At 43.8% G+C, this 20,127-nt stretch overlaps 1 protein-coding gene across 1 annotated transcript in view; it reads left to right on the top strand.

Moving 5' to 3' along the window:
• KCNK13 (potassium two pore domain channel subfamily K member 13) overlaps nucleotides 1–20,127 on the top strand; it is a 57,743-nt gene that overhangs the window by 3,373 nt on the left and 34,243 nt on the right. The gene's annotated exons all lie outside the window — the stretch shown is intronic.

Below are 20,127 nucleotides of genomic sequence, written 5' to 3'. Positions count from 1 at the left end.
AACAAGCTTTGACGTTAACCGAATTGACAAGTCTCTGTAATAATAGCATTTAGCGGATGAGATTGACTTTTAAAGTATCTCAGCTGTGCAGTTTTCTGCTTTTGACAGTGAGCTCCACAGGTTGTTTTATACACAGCACACCTTTTCTTTCATAGCTTGGGTTATTTACAGTCTGGTGTGCATAGGTGATGTCTTTGAGACATCCCACTTAAGCTGCTGGTGTATTGGGGCTACTTTTCACTCACGACACTGACAGCGCTTTTCCTTTTCCTGCATTTGAGGGGAGGTGTGAATGTAAAAACCTACTTAATGGCTGGATTCAGTATGGAAAGTGAATTATGCAAACTCCTGTGGGAAAGCCCTGTAAATGGCTGTTGGCAATGAAAAGTGGGACCTGCTATCAGGCAGTGGCGTAGCGTGGGTTGTCAGCACCCGGGGCAAGGCAAGTAATTTGCACCCCCTAACCCGTGGATTTGCGCACCCTAACCCTAACCCCCAGATGTTGCACCCGGTGCGGCCGGCCCCCCCCTGACCCCCCACACTACGCCACTGCTATCAGGAGAGGTCCTGTTCAGAATTCTAGCCAGCCAGCCTTGCCATTTTTCAGGATATTCCATTCTCCCCTCCGCAATCTACTAGCATTCAATATCCATTGAGCATGTTCAGCCCTCACTGAAAGATCTCCCCTTTGTTTTCCTTGCTAAAAACGATTTATTTATAGTTTACTTCTGCAAACTTCTGGGTTTCCCTGAGCCAGCTGGTACCTCCTTCTTGTGAATGGATTGTGCCATTTTGGCTGCATAAGGATCTGCACTGGGAGAATGGACTCATGAATTTCATATAGTAGGGATGGGGAATGTGTGGCTGCTGTGGTGTCGCTGAACTACTGCTCCCATCATCCCTGGCCATTTGTCCCATGCTAGCTGGTGCTGATGGGAGTCATAAATGACAACATGGGGTGCTGCTGTTGGGTTTCCCTATCCCTGTTTTATATAAGATGGATAAACTGTTTCTGACAGCATGCCACTGAACACCAATTGCTACAACAGGGAGAGGCTGCTTGCCTTCAAGTTCTGCTTGTAAGTTCCTAAGAAGCATCTTAGGTTGGACCTTTGATCCTGCAGGAATCTAAGAAACTGCTTTATACCATGTTAGACCATTGGGCAGAGGTGTACCTAGGGGTTGGCGAAACCAGCCCCCACCGGGGGTGTAGGCCTGAGGCGGGGTGCAGCATTGGGAGTCCTCCCATGACACCTGGAGCTCCTTCTCCCTCAGCTCAGGGAATCCTCCAGGATCTCCAGCAGAAAAAGCTGCTGGAGGGGACAACGGGACTCACTGGAGTGACTTCTAGGCAGGGAGCACGTTCCTCCTATCCAGGCAACCTTGCCTGCTTCTTTCTTTCAGCGGGCAGGAGGGATGCCAGTATAGCTCTTTGCCAAGGGCACAAGGGACCCCGAGTATGCCTCTGCCATTGGGCCATCTAGCTTATAACTGGGGATACTGACTTGCAGAGGCTCTCCTGAGTATCAGGCTGAGAGCATTTATAGCTCTTGACAGCCAGTGTGGTGTAGTGGTTAAGAGTGGTAGACTTGTAATCTGGTGAACCAGGTTCGCTTCCTCCCTCCTCCACCTGCAGCTGCTGGGTGACCTTGGACTAGTTACACTTCTCTGAAGTCTCTCAGCCCCACTCACCTCACAGAGTGTTTGTTGTGGGGGAGGAAGGGAAAGGAGAATGTTAGCTGCTTTGAGTGATAAAGTGGGATATCAAATCCAAACTCTTCTTCTCCACCTAGAGATGCCTGGGATTGAACTTTGGAACCTTTTCTGTGCAAAGTGTGCACTTTACCACTGAGCTACAGCCCTTCTTATGTTCCTAAATGGTGGCTGCTTTTCAGCTTCACCCATGCAAGAGATGTTGACTGGTGCTTGTAAGGACTCATCAACACTCGATTTCCCACCATGCTTTTCTGGTTTGTATCAGGGTTCTCTTCACACCCACCCACACCCGGCTACCTTCCTCATGGAAACCAACTATTTGACGCTCTTGGCATTCTGCAGAAACCCAAATTGTCATTTGCTCCGATTCAGCATTAAAGAGTGCATTTTCCTGGGGAAAGTGGGGGGCGGGGGAATGCCTACGCTGGGACTAGGAAACACAGGTCTGTGCGTGGAAAGTATGGGGCAGAAGCCTAGTGTGGATGAGCCTTTAGTGTCATTCATGGAAATGAACATCAAGACAGTGCAGACAGGACAGATTCTCGGGAGGTCTGCAGGTGCCACATCTGAGGTTAAAATAAGAAAACCTGAAGCTTTACTGATTTTCCAATTGGAAACCAACACACATTCCATCACAAACCTTCTGAGTTTTTGCAGTGAAGGCTAAGCCAGCCTCTTACTCTTCACCCCTTCAGCAATGACTTACACCACCTTCTGCTGCTTGCAGTGGCTGTTGCTCCCAGTTATCTTAGGGTCTGGTGTGCTATCACAAGCAACTTACGTAGTCAAGTGATGGTCCCCAGGGCTGGTAGCAAAGTCATGAACTGGCCCATCCCACAGTTGTTGTTGTTGTTGTTTAAATAGACTATTTCTGCTCTAGAAGACAATTGCAGAATTTGAATTTGCTGCAAAACGGAGAAGACAGCAAGCACACTTACATAAGGTTTTTGTTTTTTTTAATGCCATACAGGGACTAATGTATTTGTAATTTGAGACATTTCAATGAAATTGGCCACCAGGCACCTCATTTCCTGTGTAGAATAGTCATCAGTGAATGATGGCATCTGTAGAACACTGCTTTGCAGGGATTCAAACTTAATGCTGAGCCACTGTGGGTTGCTTTTTATTGTTTGGAATACTTTTTTGAAGCTGGGTGCTGGGTAGAAATCTCTTTTATGTGGGCTGAAGTATACGTTACATACACATCTGAACCAGGGGACTGGTTTAATCTTTTACTCCAAACCACAAAGTGAGATGCAGATGAGATTTTATAAAGCATGGCTTACTAAGGGGATGCAAGTGGTGCTGTGGTCTAAACCACTGAGCCTCTTGGGCTTGCTGATCGGAAGGTCGGTGGTTCGAATCCCCGCAACGGGGTGAGCTCCCGTTGCTCTGTCCCAGCTTCTGCCAACCTAGCAGTTTGAAAGCACACCAGTGCAAGTATATAAATAGGTACCGCTGCAGTGTGAAGGTAAGTGGTGTTTCAGTGCGTTCTGCCATTTGTCACGGTGCCCTGTTGCACCAGTAGCAGTTTAGTCATGTTGGCCCCATGATCCAGAAAGCTGTCTGCGGGCAAACGCTGGTTCCCTCAGCCTGAAAAGTGAGATGAGCACCACACCCCATAGTCGCCTTTGACTGGACTTAGCAGTCCAGGGGTCCTTTACCTTTACCTTTTTTTACCTGCTATGCCCAAACCAGCCCACTTAATAAGACTACACAATTTAAGTGATTAATAAACCTCTCCTTAAAATTTTAAATTAGTTCCAAGACATGATCTGAAGGCACACTGTATAGCAATCTTACTTGAAGCTAAATGGGGCTGATATGGATTTATTTGATTTAACATTTGTATTCTGCTTTTCCAACAACAAATGTTGAGCTCACAGTAATCATTGTAGCATTGAAAACACTATAATATCAAACATATAAGTAAAGCAAACACAACAAATTCATCAAAACAATTAATACAATTGAATGCCTGGATAGGACACCATCTGGGAAGCCGATATATGCTGGTTTGAGTTCCCTAGAAGAAAATGGAATATAAATCAAATTGTTCAATTACTTAATGATAAGTGGTCTCAACAAAAATCAATCAAAACACTCTAGAACAGCCTTCCCCAAACTGCTGTCTTCAAGATGTTTGTTGTTTTTTTTAATAAGATATTTATTAGCATTTTCACAAGTTTTATAAAACACAAAAATGACACAAAAAAGACACAAAAAGTATAAAAAAGAAAAAAGAAAATCAAAAATAAAAACAAACAGAAATCACATGTATAATTTCATTCCCTTATATTCGTGAAAATAACTTTCCCGACCTCCTCGTACCTCTCCTTACTGCATTCCATTCTCTAATTAGTTTGTCTTCAACAAATCCTTCCCTTAGTTTTGATTAAACTTCTTAAAAATTCTTTCCATATTACATAATGATTACAGCTAGCAACCCCTTAATTTCAGAATCAGCATCATCTTAACATTCAATAATTTTACAATATTTCTTAAGATAATCTTTAAATTTCTTCCAATCTTCTTCTGCAGTCTCCCCTGTTCTCGGATTCTGCCAGTCATCTCTGCCAGTCCCATATAGTCTATAACTTTCATCTGCCATTCTTCCACGGTGGGTAGTTCTTCTGTCTTCCAATACTTTGCAATAAGTATTCTTGCTGCTGTTGTAGCATACATGAAAAAAGTCCTATCCTTCTTTGACACCAATTGGCCGACCATACCCAGGAGAAAGGCCTCTGGTTTCTTTAGAAAGGTATATTTAAGTACCTTTTTCATTTCATTATAAATCTTCTCCCAGAAAGCCTTAATCCTTAGGCACGTCCACCAAAGGTGAAAAAATGTACCTTCAGTCTTTTTACATTTCCAGCATTTATTGTCAAACAAGTGGTATATTTTTGCAAGCTTGACTGGGGTCATGTACCACCTATAAATCATTTTCATAATATTTTCTTTTAAGGCATTACATGCCGTAAATTTTATACCGGTGGTCCATAACCGTTCCCAGTCTTCAAACATAATGTTATGACCAATATCTTGTGCCCACTTGATCATAGCTGATTTAACTGTTTCATCCTGCATATTCCATTCCAACAGCAAGTTATACATTTTTGACAAATTCTTAGTAGTTTTGGGTTCTAACAGTTCTGTCTCCAATTTCGATTTCTCCACCTGGAAACCATTTTTCCTATCGGACTTAAACACCTCCATTATTTGATAATAATGGAGCCAGTCTCGCACTTTGTCCTTCAGTTTCTCATAACTCTGCAATTTCAGTTTATCCCCCTCCTGTTCCACAATTTCCCAATATTTCAGCCATTTGGACTCCATATTTAATTTTTTCACAGCCTTTGCCTCCATTGGGGATAACCACCTAGGAGTTTTGTTTTCCAACAAGTCTTTATACCTGATCCAGACATTGAACAATGCTTTCCTGACAATATGATTTTTAAAAGCTTTATGAGCTTTAACCTTGTCATACCACAAATATGCATGCCACCCAAAGGTATTGTTGAACCCTTCTAAATCCAAAATATCTGTATTCTCAAGAAGTAGCCAATCCTTCAACCAGCAGAAGGCTGCTGATTCATAATAAAGTTTAAAGTCTGGCAGGGCAAACCCCCCTCTTTCTGCTGTCTTCAAGATGTTTGAACTGCAACACCTGACACCAGCGGCTTAGCTAGCCACTCGGGTGCCCGGTGCAGCATGAGGCACATCCTGCAGCCAGGGGTGGGACAAGCTGCTCATGGGAGCGGGACAAGCAAAGGCAGGGCACACTGCGTGGCGCCTCTCTGCAGCCTCCCCCTCAGCTGTAGGGCAGCTGAGGCAGTGGGCAGACGCAAGCCCCGCGCTGCTCAAAAAAAAAGCAGCGTGGAGCTTGCAAGCAGTCCACCCTCCCCATCAGGAGAGACGTGTATTTCTGGCACACTGCAGGTCCCGCGGTGTGACGTCCAGTGCTCCCCGCTTCACCTAGCTACCAGTGGTGTAGGAAGGGGGGTGCGGGAGTTATTTTTTTAAAAAAAGTATTGTGAGCCCAGTTTGGTTTTTTTGGGAAAACCGTGTTCATTTTTGCCATTTTGTCACCCCCCTCAGTTATGACACCCGGGGCGGCCCGCACCTACCACACACCCCTTCCTATGCCACTGCCTGTCACCCCTTGCGATTGGCCATGCTGGCTGGGGGTGATGGAAGTTGGCATCCAAAGGTTCTGGAGGAGACACCAGTTTGGGGAATTCTGCTGTAGTACAAATAAGTGTCCCTCATTCCAGTCCTAAATAGGCATAAGTAGGATTTCTTAGGTATGGTTTGCCTTCAGTCTACCACACACTCATGAATCTAAAGCTTGCTTGTTTTTTCTGCCTTTGAACTGATCTTTCTCGGGAATGGCTTACTCACTGGCTTATTTGTAGCGATACACAGCTATGAGCTGAAAATCAGTAGTGCTGAAGATCTTCAAAAGAGACATGGACTCGATGTTCCCAGTAATAAGTAGTTTTTCAGGAACAGGCTTTCTTAAGACACATTTCTATTAATAATAAAACTTCTTCGTCACCAATACACCTTGATACAGGAGGAGGCCATGGCCTCTGGCTGCTTCACAGTTTGTTTAGTTGATAATAGATGAAACAAAGTCATAGATTTGTTAGAATATCCACCTCAAAACCACTGAGCTGCTACTGCTACGTTTCCAGTTAGCCAAGCCCCAAACTGGACTCTCATCATCACCTCATTATGGGCAAGAGTGATTAATTATTATGAAACGTAACTCTTTTAAAGACAAATGCAAGAAATTGTGATAATGAAAACTATCCTCTGTAGTTTATCTAAGTTGGTAAGAATATAAGGAGTCACCCTTCTCCCCACAGTGACCAACCAGTTGCCCATGGAAAGCTCACAAGCAGGGCATGAACACAACAACACACTCCTGCTTGCATTTGCCAGCAACCAGTATTCAGAGACATGCTGCCTCTGACATTTACTTTCCACCTTTCCCAATGAGACAAGAACATAAGAATAGGCTGCTGGTCCCGTGGGTTACCCGAGAGGCGAGGTCCAAGTCCGGTCCGTGGTCAAAAGTGCAACGTGGAGGCAGTCCGGAGTAGCTGAAGCTGGGTGCAGGGAGGGAGCCAGGGCGGGTCAGGAGCTCTGGCAGAAAAGCAGGACAGGGTTCAGGCAGGAACTAGCAACCAACAATGTTGCTCCCGCAACTTGGGACTGGGGCTGGCCAGCTTTTATCTGCCCCGAGGCATAGGGCGGCCCTGACCCTCTGGTGACTCGCCTCTCCTGGCCTGGAGGCGAGCACTCCTCCTGCGGGAACTTAGTTCCCTCTGCCTCTCTGCCCTGAGCTCTGCAGCTCAGGAGAGGCTGGAGGGTTACCGGACCCAGAGGCAACCTCAGCTTCCTCTGACGGGGCTGAGAGTGGAGCACCTGCAGGCAATGGGTCCTCCATCACCTCAGGAGCCAGAGCAGGCTCAGCTGATGCCTGCACCTGAGGATCCAGCACAGGTGAGGACCCTTCAGGCTCATGCCCCAACCCTGGCTCAGCTGGTTCTGGGGGATCCTGTGCAGGCTGGGATCCCTCAGGTTCAGCATCCAAGTCCGAATCCCAGGCCATCAGAAATAATACTGCTGGATCGATCAAAGGCCCATCTAGTCCAGCATTCTGTTCTCACAGGGGCCAACGAGATGCCCATGGTAAGACCACAAGCAGCACGACACTCACAATTCACAGCCACTGGAGCTCAGAAGCAAATCACCTTTGATACTGAAGACAGCACACAGCCATCATGACAGTTACTGCTGTTATTGTTGTTATTTATTAATCACCTTCTGCATATGTCTCAAGGTGATATAGAGAAAACAGTTACAAAACAGCTCAAAAAATAACAGAAGCGGAGGTTAATAACAATATAAAACAAGACATCAGCGGCAGATTCATTTAACTAGGAAAACCATTGAAGGTCACATTCCCCATGGATTTTTTTTCTGCTGTTTTAAGACAAATGTTAAATGAATAGGGCAAAACAGCTGCAAAACCAAGCCTATCTTTGTGTGTGTGTATAGTATTAATGCAGTGGTGCCGAATTGCACCCAACATTGCAGGGGCGGGTGTCCATCGTGCATCATTCTAAATTAAAACACTTTACATTCTATTTATTTTAGTAGCAGAAATTTACACATGTACCTGTTTTGCATGGGTCTTTTGTCTGGATTATGGTCCAACTATGCTCCCTAGAATAAAGTTGTCCTTTCCTGTCAGATGCCCAAACTAACTTTTTAAACCTGTTGCCTCCCACACATCTCCTTCTGTTTCTATTAATTAACTGTGCGCTTCTGATTTGAAAATACTGGAATAAAGGTCTCCGAAAATATATCTGATGGCAAATTTCCACACGTTTTTCCTCTTGATGTCAAAATGTGTTTCCATGGCTTATCTAACTAGAACAGGAACAAAGGGGAACCACTTCCATTTGCTTTGCACTGTTTAGAAAGATAACAAATTATGATGGGGAATATACAGTTTATGCTGATATTCTCTACCCTTTCTATTCTCAGTTGGTAAGACCCTGTAGGCAATATAATTCTTAAGTCTTCCTGTCAACTTGCAAAAGTAGTTTAACTTTGTGTAAAGCAGACCGGGACCAGAGCTTCTGAAAACTATAAATATGCATCTGAAATAAATTGTGCAGAAGTGTTGTCTTCTTCAAGTGGCATTCTTTGCTCATGAAAGCCTCACATATATAGAGGACTGCAACGATACCCACCTGGGTTCACAAGCAAAGTTGAATCCTCAACTTGAAAGAGCCGTGTGACACAAAGGCCCAAGAACCTTTTATCAACAGACTAATGGAGTTAGGCATTTGTTCTTTCTGCCAGTCTGCATTGCTCTATGTGGGTGAATGACAAAAAATATTTGGACAAAGCTGCTCTTCTTGAATCCCATCATCTATGAACATTGTGCTAAATCATCCTTCAGCAACCTGGTGCCCTCAAATACTGCTTTGGGGGTATTAGCCTGGGCAAATCGGTAGGTGGGATGTGTTTTATATTTTTCTTCTGAGCCATAGAAACACCCTACAGTCTATTTTGGATGCATTTCCCCCTTAGCCAGGCTCAGAGGCTGTAAATGCAGTGGTACCTCAGGTTACATACGCTTCAGGTTACATACGCTTCAGGATACAGACTCCGCTAACACAGAAATAGTGCTTCAGGTTAAGAACTTTGCTTCAGGATGAGAACAGAAATCGTGCTCCAGCGGCCCAGCAGCAGTGGGAGGCCCCATTAGCTAAAGTGGTGCTTCAGGTTAAGAACAGTTTCAGGTTAAGAACGGACCTCTGGAATGAATTAAGTACTTAACCCAAGGTACTACTGTAAATCACATTGGGAGAGGTGGCAAGGTAATATGGGGGCTGTTTGTAGCTTTGTAGCAGGGATTGAAAGCCTTTTTTGGGGGGGCAGCTAACCTTCCAGTGTTGAGTGTGGTCATCCACATTCTACACATGAAGGTTTGCACATACACCACAGACACAAGGTTTATTCTAAGCTCCCCTCCGTCCCATGCGCAAGCAGCCAGCACACTCCCCACCCCTCACCCTTTTGTAGTGTCCTGCTGCATGCTAGAATAAGCCCTGCATACAGGACATAGGTAAAGGTAAAGGGACCCCTGACCGTTAAGTCCAGTCATGGACGACTCTGGGGTTGCGGCGCTCATCTCATTTTACTGGCCAAGGGAGCCAGTGTTTGTCCGCAGACAAGCATGAATAAGCTGCTTCTGGCGAACCAGAGCAGCGCACAGAAACACTGTTTACCTTCCCGCTGGAGTGGTACCTATTTATCTACTTGCACTTTGACGTGCTTTTGAACTGCTAGGTTGGCAGGAGCAGGGACCGTGCAATGGGAGCTTACCCTGTCGCGGGGATTCAAACCATCAACCTTCTGATCGGCAAGCCCTGAAAGGTTGAAACAGGTTGGCAGCCGCTAGGGAAAGCTTGGCGAGCCAGATCAGGCCTGCAGGCCAGTGTCAGTGGCGTGCGGAGAAATTTTTCATGGGAACAATTAGGGCCAGAGGTGCTAGCTTGTGAGGGGCATGGGGCGGTCTATGTTATGTGTGTGATGTCCTGACGTCACGCACCCGAGCTTCGCGCCTCCCTCCCTAAGCTGGGCAAAAGCTTCCTGGGCTTTGTGAAGGAGGTGCCAGGGCTCTGACAGGATGCTGGAGCCCTTATGCCTCCATCCAAAAGCCGGGGGGGGGGAGCTTTGGGAAGATGGCAGGACGGATCTTGGACCCATTGGAGCCTCACACCTCCCTCCCTAAGCTGGGTGGAAGCTTCCCGGGCTGTGTGAAGGAGCGCTAGGGGAACATTTAGAGGTCAAACCTAGTCCAGGGGTCAGCAACCTTTTCCACCTCCTTCAGACCTTGTGGGGGGCTAGACTATTTTTTTTGGGGGGGGGATGAACGGATTCCTATAAATAACCCACAAATAACCCAGAGATGCATTTTAAATAAAAGCACACCTTCTACTCATGTGTTCTGGGTGGGGGGAATCTAATATGAGTATGAACTGTGTAGACTTCTCGGTAGTGGCGCCCACCCTGTGGAACGCCCTCCCATCAGATGTCAAAGCGATAAACATCTACCTGACATTCAGAAGACATCTAAAGACAGCCCTGTTCAGGGAAGTTTTTAATATGTGACATTTTAGTGTATCTTTCATCTTTGTTGGAAGCCGCCCAGAGTGGCTGGGGAAACCCAGCCAGATGGGCAGGGTACAAATAATAAATTATTATTATTATTATTATAGACCAGGGGTGGAGGACTTCCAAGCCTCTATAGCTGGCTCTGATAATTCTCCTCAGACTGCTCACCTTCTTCCGACACCACAGACACTGGCTCTGCTTTGCGCCCTGTTTTTGCCTTCCTGGAGTGCATCCTTGAGCTCTGATCATTTCTCTTGTTCTCCTAGGTGGAGCAGAGAGGCGTGTGTGCAGAAACCAGCCTTCTGTAAATTTGTCCATTTTGTTGCTTGTGCTTTGCTTTATTAATTCCCAGTTCATCTCAAACAGCGCTCCTCCTCCTTCCCTCCCCCGGGAAAAGTTTTTTTTCACAAATAAGTAAGGCATTTAGATTTGTTCCCTTGATTCAGCGCACAGCAATCTTTTGTCTTATGTATCTTTCTCAGGCTCTTCTTACCAAGTTACGTTTCCCAGGCTTGGACAGTGAAATTTGCAACATTGCAGAACATGTGAAGGCCGCTTGCTTGATTAATAATAAAATAAAAATGGTGCTTATTTTAAAGAAAAGAAACAAAAATGTTTCTCTGTCCCACTAGTGGGCCTCCTCTCCCTCCCACACCCAGTTAAGCTGTCATCTTGTTAGTTAATTACCAACAGGAAAACCAAAAAAGCTAAAGAGAGACTCAAGATGGTTCCTTGATGAAGCATGACTCTGGTTGGAAAGACTCTTTAAGACTTATTTAAAAATAAAGTTTTGATGAACTTGTTTACGCTTAAAGATAAGACAGTGTATTTTATTCTTGTATATGTGTGTGGTTGCTTTTTAATTTCATTATTTATCCTCTGAGCTTTTAGGGTTGGATAGGCTCTATACTAAAGAACACAATAAAAGTTAGCTATTTCATAGTCATTGCTATTTGCATTTTCATGCTGCTGTTGCTTTTTATCTATCTAGATCCATCCTAATCACAATGGTTCCTAGTCCATTGCCAAAATGTGACATGTTCTGGTAACAGATCTGGCACCCTAGGATGAACAATACACTGCATAGATGACTCTTTCCAAATAGTTTGCTCGGTTCCTGTTGACCTGGAAAACTAAGCACTGTGACTTCCATTATTTTGTCTAAACCTACAACAACCATCATATTCTGAGCTGAATGCATGCTGAGTAGCATTCTGCAATCTACATTGGAGGCTAATATCACATAATGGAATATATACTAATAAGACAACAGTGTTTTGTTTGGACATACATGGTGCCAAGTACTCCCAATTTAATGTTGAGAAAATTGCTTTTGTAATTGAAGGTAATAGCCAAATTTGCTGAGAACATTAGACATGCTGAGTGATTTGGGACACACGTGCACACACAAAGGTACAAGGAGAGGGGGAAATGGCAAGTTGATTATAGTACTGTTGTGTTGCAGTATATATTTTAACTTGGAAACTGTCCCCGTCTAATTGTACAGGATTTTGGAAGCGGAGGACTTTAGGGGAGTGATACAGGAAACTTGAGATATGAAACATGGGAAAAGCTTTGGTGGTGTTGCAACACCTAGAACAGTGTTTCACAAATTTGGGTCTAGATAGAGCCTCCTTGTGTCACCAGGATCCTGACAAAGTCTGTGGATGCAGCAGAAATACACTGTGGTAATTTTCGCAGGGTAGGCAAACATGACCTTTGCTCCCACATCACAACAATAATATCTGAAGCTTCACATTATGATTTGATTTTGTGCTGGTCATTCATTCTGCATCTTGTAATTTTACAATGTTCCCCCCCCCCCCCGATTTTTTTTATTGATTTTCCACATTTTTCACACACACAGAAAAGAAAAAACAGAACAGAACACGCAACAAAGACAATAAACTAAACACAAAAGAAAATTATTACTTCAAATACCTAAATCTCTTAACATTGATAACTGACTTCCTCAAATCCCCTCTATCTGAATTTCTTTATATCACCTGTATAACAGTTCTCCAACTTCATATTTCTAAAAATATTAACTCCTTTCATTAACTAACCTCTTCTCCTTTATTATTATTCTAATCCTTAATATTTACTACCACATAATCTTATTCTACCCCTTAGCCTATTTGTTACTTCCAAGAGTTTTTTATTTATCTGTAATTTTATGAAATTTAATGTTTTTATCGCACAGTGGTACCTCAGTTCTCAGACGTAATCTGTTCTGGAAAACCATTTGAGTTCTGAAACATTCAAAAATCAAGGCGCAAAGGGTTGACTGCAAATTTGATTGAGAAAATTGAAAAACACACAGTGGAATTCGTTTTACTTCCGAGGCACTTTCGGAAACAGAAGCATTTACTTCTGGGTTTTTGGTGTTCAGGTTCCGAAACGTTTGTCAACGGAGACATTTGAGAACCGAAGTACCACTGTATAGCATCATTGTATGTTTTTTATGCATTGACAGTTTGTAAACACTCTTGAAAAATACATAAATGGTAGCGTTCCCACACCTGCAGTCTTCCTGTATCATGACATCTGTTGGGTCACCAGATGCTGGATAGCTTCCAGCAGCATGGCCAGTAGTAAGGGTTGTTGGGAGTTGTGGACCAGCAACAGCTGGAAGCCCACAGGCTCCCCAACCCTGTTCCATGTTAATGCTGCTGCTGTCATGGGGATTACTGGGAAATACTGGGTTTCCTCAGCCACTCTAGGCTGTCTATTAAACATTAAAAGCTTCCCTAAACAGGGCTACCTTCAGATGTCTTCTAAAAGTCTGGTAGTTGTTTTTCTCTTTGACATCTGGTGGGAGGATATTCCACAGGGCGGGTGCCACTACAGAGAAAGCCCTCTGCCTGGTTCCCTGTAACTTGGCATCTCACAGTGAGGGAACCGCCAGAAGGCCCTTGGCACTGGACCTCCGTGTCCGGGCAGAATGATGGGGGTGGAGACGCTCCTTCAGGTATACTGGATCGAGGCCATTTAGGGCTTTAAAGGTTAGCACCAACACTTTGAATTCTGCTTGGAAACGTATTGGGAGCCAGTGTAGGTCTTTCAAGACCAGTGTTATGTGGTCTTGGCAGCCACTCCCAGTCACCAGTCTAGCTGCCGCATTCTGGATTAGTTGTAGTTTCCGGTTCACCTTCAAAGGTAGCCCACATAGAGCGCATGGCAGTAGTCCAAGCGAGAGATAACCAGAGCATGTACCACTCTGGTGAGACAGTCCGCGGGCAGGTAGGGTCTCAGCCTGCGTACCAGATGGAGCTGGTAAAGAGCTGCCCTGGACACAGAATTGACCTGCACCTCCATGGACAGCTGTGAGTCCAAAACGACTCCCAGGCTGCGCACTTGGTCCTTCAGGGGCACAGTTGCCCCATTCAGGACAGGGAGTCCTCCACACCTGCCCGCCTCCTGTCTCCCCAAAACAGTACTTCTGTCTTGTCAGGATTCAACCTCAACGGGCAAGATGATGGACTTCTGGCACAACTGATAGTGTAGGAACCAAGGGTAAGTGGCAACGGCAGCACCGCAGAGGTATCATGCACAGGTCTTTAGCTAGCAGCATGCCGTGCAGAAGAGGGACGTTCAGTGACCCTAAAGTTAAAAAAAAAATACCATCTGCAGAATAGAGACTGCTGTGGGTTAGTTGAACTAGCAGTCTGTCTTGGAAGCTCCTCTGAAAACGAATGACAACTAGTCTCTGTTGAAGGCTTTAAGCTGTAAACTAGGACACTTGAACTATCCAGTATAATTACCGATAGACACCATGTTCCAGTAAGAAATTTACTTGGAATCAGCCAAATGGAAAGATTTTCTAAGGAGTGTTTGCACTCTTCATTCCCCCCCCCCCCCAAGAGCTGTATTTCTGATAAAATTATGTTATTTTAGAACTCTTCTTCTTTTTGTAGTCTTCTGTTCTTGGAACGAAGAGTACCATTGTTACGTTCTTCACACCTTCTATGGTGGTACTATCTTATATAAGGACTCTCTGATCTTGTAACAGTCTATAACCTCTCCTTTTTTTCTTTCTTTTTTAGAATGTGCTAACGTAACATTGCCAGTATGCTTTATTTTATTAGTAAAGAGAAGTCTTGTTACCTAGGGTTGGTGCATGTGTTTTATTTTGTTCTGTCTTTATCCCTTTTCCAGAATAACTCTTCAAATGAGATTGGGTTTTTTCCCTCCCAAGAGCTGAAGAGCATCACAGTAGCTACAGCTGTAATCTTCCTGATTTCCTAAACACATCCATTAGAAAATATGCAGGTATTAATCCTATAGCAAATAATGACTTTAATTAAACCCCCATGAATTCTTCAAGGGGAAGACTCTTAATCTGTCATTTGGACCAGAGTAATCATGGGATTATGTGGAATATTAAAAATGATTGGAATTTAATTTTATGAGGATTAAAGTTTTCATGAAACACTGACAGTGGTTTGAATTATTCCTTGACAATGTGCTTCTTATGCCCATTTTATTGGCATGTTTTGGGTATCAGGTGGCCAGGAGCAAAAGAGAGCAGGGCTCCTGCATGTTTAATAGTTATGTAGAAGAAGGAATTTCCAACCATTGTAGTGGGAATGTTCAGGGTGGCAGGAGAGGATATATTATTTATTAATATCCTTCTTAAGTTGCGCTAGCAAGTTCCTTCATGTAGCAGAGTTACATTCCCCTTTCTTACATGCACAGCAGATAGCTTGTTGCAGGCTCATGTAAGCCTTCTCACTATTATACACTTCAGTCTGTTTCAAATCGAATTGTACATTCCTGGTAAGTTCCCTTTAATCCCTCTTAAAAGAATAAAGACCTGACAATCTTATTTAAAGTCAAGAAAAGAAGTTTACTCACATCAGTTCACAGTTGAATTCCTGAAGGCAGACTTTGTTACAAATATGTACATGTGGATCTACCCCATATGGGGAAATAATCCCAGTACTTTTCCTAGCTGATAGCTAGCAGAGCATTCCTAGCTAGAAAGCTGGTCCAACGAAGAAGGAAGTGAACAAGAGAGAGAGTGCTGCATGACTCCTCCTTTTGTTACCTGGACAGGTAAGGTCACACCCACCTCTAGTCACATTCAAGGGAAAGATGCTCCAGCCCAGTTTTGACTGGCTGGACCAACATCCCCTGGCATGTCCATTCTAGGAAAACAAGGAATGTTGTATTTGACTGCTCCCAGTGGATTACATCCCACATGTAGTTTGCTCCCTCTTCTACACAACTATTAAAAGTGCAGGAGCACAGTCCTCTGGCTACCCTATTTGCCAATAATGCCTTAGCAGGGAGCCAAACTAAACAAATAACGTGGTGTCAGAAGTGCATTCACTACTCTATCAAATGGATATATGAAATCGCTTTCTCTTGTGTCCAGTCATCTGTCTGTCCAAGTATTATTCTGCTCTGACCACCACCAGCTTTCTGGGGTCTCTGGGAAAGGTCTTTCTCATCACCTTACTTCCAGAGATCATTTTTGCTAGAGATGCACATTTTGTATGCAAAATATGTATTCTATGAGCCTGCTACTATCCTCTCCTCATGTTAATTTCACATGAAGCTGCCTTACACTGAGTTAGATCATAGGTCAATGATATTAGCTCTGTGCTAGCTCTTAACCTGTGGTAGCTCTCCAGATCTTCATTCAGAAGCCTTCTTCCCAGAGATCTAGACATACCAGGGACCTTCTGCATCAGTGGTGCCATTGGGGCAGAGGTCCAGGGCCCCACTCAGAAGAATGTGCAGGAGACCCCTCAAACCCAGGAAGACTGGCTTTCCACATTACCACCTAAAGAGCTCCTACCCTGTAGGACCAGAGTCAAAAATTACCTAACTGCACCGCTGTTCTGCATATAAACTGTGTGTGTTACTGGTATATCATTGAGATATGTCCCCTGCCCAGCCATATATCATATTAGTGCAAAGATTTCTGTTAGCAGAATGGAACTTCTGCCCTCACCCCCCAGGGACCCCCTAAATCAGTTCCAGAGGTTCCACCAACCTTCCAGTATGGATTTTGGGAGTGTGCTTGGTGCTCATGGGGCGGGGGGGGGAGGATGGGACGGGGAGTTCCGTTGCACAATAATAAAACCTTCCACTAATGGAACACAGGCCTTGGATACCACCTGTTCTGCTGTCCTTTAGCCTATTGCCAGTGTGTGATCTTGTACACTTAAGTACTGAGCTTCAAAATCCTTCAAGGAGCATGACTAGTATCCATGCTAAGTGCTTCCATAATAGAGTGGCTTTTGGGTAAGGGGGTATATTTTGAGTTATCATTTGTTCTTGGGAAGGATGAAGAAGGGATGTCATCAGACCTGTCCCTTTAAATGTCTCTGGTTTGGATTTCACCCATCCATAAATAATTTTTACTCAGCTTTAACAAAATAGATTTTTTTAAAAAATAAATCTAATTATTGTTGTGAAATCAACTTCACTGGATGATGCTTCCTATGGAAAAGGATTAGGGTGGGTTCCTCTCAAACCTTTGCCTCCTCTCCCAGGGAAGGAGTGATCTACTCACCAGACTGACAGGCAGAGTAGACAACTAACTTCTCAGCCCCTGAGCAAACTGCTAAACTGGAACCACATCAAAATGCTGCCACTCTGCAGAGAACATGAAGGAAAAAATGGGAATAGGTGAAGGAAGGTAAGAGTTACAAAAAGAACTTGCCCGTTTAAGAAAGGGTAGAAAGTCCCAATTAAGGAGCAAGAGCATAAAGGAGGCCTAGCAGTATTTGAGATAGCGGCAGAAACCATAGCCCCACCTGCAGCCCCAGTATTGTCAGTAGGAAGGAGAGGTGAGCAAAATGTCCTCTTATTGGCATCTTCAAACAGACATTCACTGTAAGACAAATATCTGTTTTTGCCAGATGCTGCTGCTGGAGGACTTGCCTAATAGGGCTACATCAGAGCAGAATCCAATGTTAGTGAGCTAAAATAACCTATAAGCTTCCTCTCAGCTCTCTTGCATTTCCCCTAAGCATCAGTCTCCACAGAAGCTTCTGGTTCTACTGTAACCATGGATTTGAAATAATTGTCTGGAGATGCTTAAAACTAGATTTTCTTCATTCTGACGTCGATCTAAATGACGAATAAAGGAAAAAAGGAGAACTTTACTTGGTTCAGTGGAAAACACAATGCCTTTGCAGTAAGCTTTACTTAACTCAGGTTTCGTTTTATGCATTTTAGATGTATGTTTGGTTTTTTTTTGCATGGCCCAGAACAATCATATTCAGTAGGAAATTGTCATCACATCCTATGGATGCAATAAACACTGAACAGGGCTGTGGTTGTGACAAAATAAAGTATTTTTTAATTTTAATTTTTAGATCCTGCTTTATATCAAAGCAGTTCAGCGTGTAAAAATCCATTAAAATCAATAAAAAGCAACAATCAAAACATCCACATAGACACAATGTGTAATTCCAGCAATGATAGCAATCCCGACAGCCAGAATTACTGTGAGTAGTATTATTATTATTTATTTCATTTATGAAAAGCAAATTTCACAATACAATAAAAAAACACTAATATAAAACACCTGCATATATAAAAACAATTTCAAATCCAATACAGATGCTGACTGGAGTTTGATATGAAACACAACTGTTCCACATCCCTCACATTCAGAAAGGCAATTGCTTTTTCTCTCTCTCACACATACAGACAAACAAATTTACAAAACAAAACAAAACAAAATTCCTTCCAGTAGCACCTTAAAGACCAACTAAGTTAGTTCTTGGTATGAGCTTTCATGTGCATGCACACTTCTTCAGATACACTGAAACAGAAGTTTCCAGACCCTTCTATATAGTGAAAAGGTGGGGAGGGGTATTACTGGTCTGGCCTGTTTGTCCAATATAGTGTCCTTCAGCTCTCTATATTGGACAAACAGGCCAGACCTTACGCCAAAGAATAAACGGACATAAATCGGACATCAGGAATCACAAGACAGAGAAACCAGTAGGAGAACACTTCAATCTCCCAGGACATTTTATACAAGATCTCAAAGTAGCTGTTTTACTACAAAGGAATTTCAGAAATAGACTGGAAAGAGAAGCTGCTGAATTGCAACTTATCACCAAACTTAAAACCATGGAGAGACCTGGTCTGAACAAAGACCTTGGATTCTTATCTCATTATACATGACAAAGCCATTTTTCACCTTCTCACCCCTTGCTTTTTCCTGTAAGACCTATTGCAGTCGTTAAGAGTCGTCAACAGGCTCATCACAGCTATCTGCCAATCACCCATTCCCACCACCCTTCTGAGTAATACCCCTCCCCACCTTTTCACTATATAGAAGGGTCTGGAAACTTCTGTTTCAGTGTATCTGAAGAAGTGTGCATGCACACGAAAGCTCATACCAAGAACTAACTTAGTTGGTCTTTAAGGTGCTACTGGAAGGATTTTTTTTTTTTTTTTTTTTTTTTGACTATGGCAGACCAACACGGCTACCTATCTGTAACTGAAACAAATTTACAGTAAGAGAGAAAGAGACTTTTGCTTTTAGGCTCCTCGCCTCCGCATTCTGAGGGCCAAACTTAGTATGATATGAAATCTCAGAAGCATGGCAGGATTTTTAAAAATGATAGTAGGCAGGAATGGGGGCGGGATTCACATCTATTATTCTCATTGTTCCTAAGGGGGAAGGCTCCCATTTGCAATTTCTGTGTCCAAGAAATGAAGCCCAGGCTGTGCAGATGCAGCTGTCGGGCTCCTCAGATATGAGAAGGCTTTATCTTCATTGTTCGGCTCACCCAGAGCTGGAATGAGATGCCGCTCTTATTCCCTCTGGTGCCACTGGGTCCACTTCTTCAATTTATCCCATCAAAGTGAATGGTGGATTTTTGCCCTTGTGGGGGGAAATGGGCTACACATGGAAGTTTTGTTATGTGGAGCAAAACTTGGTCTTCCATATCTGATGTGAGTTAGAATCATAGAATCATAGAATCATAGAGTTGGAAGAGACCACAAGGGCCATCGAGTCCAACCGCCTGCCAAGCAGGAAACACCATCAGAGCACTCCTGACATATGGTTGTCAAGCCTCTGCTTAAAGACCTCCAAAGAAGGAGACTCCACCACAGTCCTTGGCAGTAAATTCCACTGTCGAACAGCTCTTACTGTCAGGAAGTTCTTCCTAATGTTTAGGTGGAATCTAAGTTTATGTTTAGGTGGAGTTGGCAAGGATTCTGCTGGGGTGGGGGGAAGTTCTGCCCACAGAGACAGATCGTCCCCATCTTTGTAGTATACAAGACCTTTCTCTAGCAAACTCCCTTTCTCTCACATGCATACGTGTGCGCACATATGCCAGCCGTCCTATGAACTGGCACCATGCAGATATCAAAATGCAAACCATCCGGCACCAGGTTCCTTTTGTTTTGAAATTTTTCCCTTCTCTCCATATGCAGCCATTTTGCTTGCTTGGCTTATCAACTTGAAGGCAACAACTGGAACAAGAGCTTTAGTAACAATCACACAAAACAACCCAGAGCAATTTTGGTCACATTCAAGGACCCTCCTCCAGGGAGACAGTGACTCAGCTGCATGTCTTTGGCTGTTCTGACCCTGAGGTGATTTCATTGTCAGGGAGAACGCATTTTCTGTAGCATCCTCCTTGCACTTCATCATCTCAGCCCAGAGCCCAAGTGTTTTATTGGCACAAATCTCATTGAAGATACATGGCTTTGGCTCACTTACAC

This window comes from Podarcis gaigeae (assembly GCF_964106915.1).
Source record: "Podarcis gaigeae genome assembly, chromosome: 1".
Lineage (NCBI taxonomy): Eukaryota > Metazoa > Chordata > Lepidosauria > Squamata > Lacertidae > Podarcis > Podarcis gaigeae.
The sequence above is the reverse complement of the archived record's forward strand: the minus strand, read 5'-3'. Positions and strand labels throughout refer to the sequence as shown.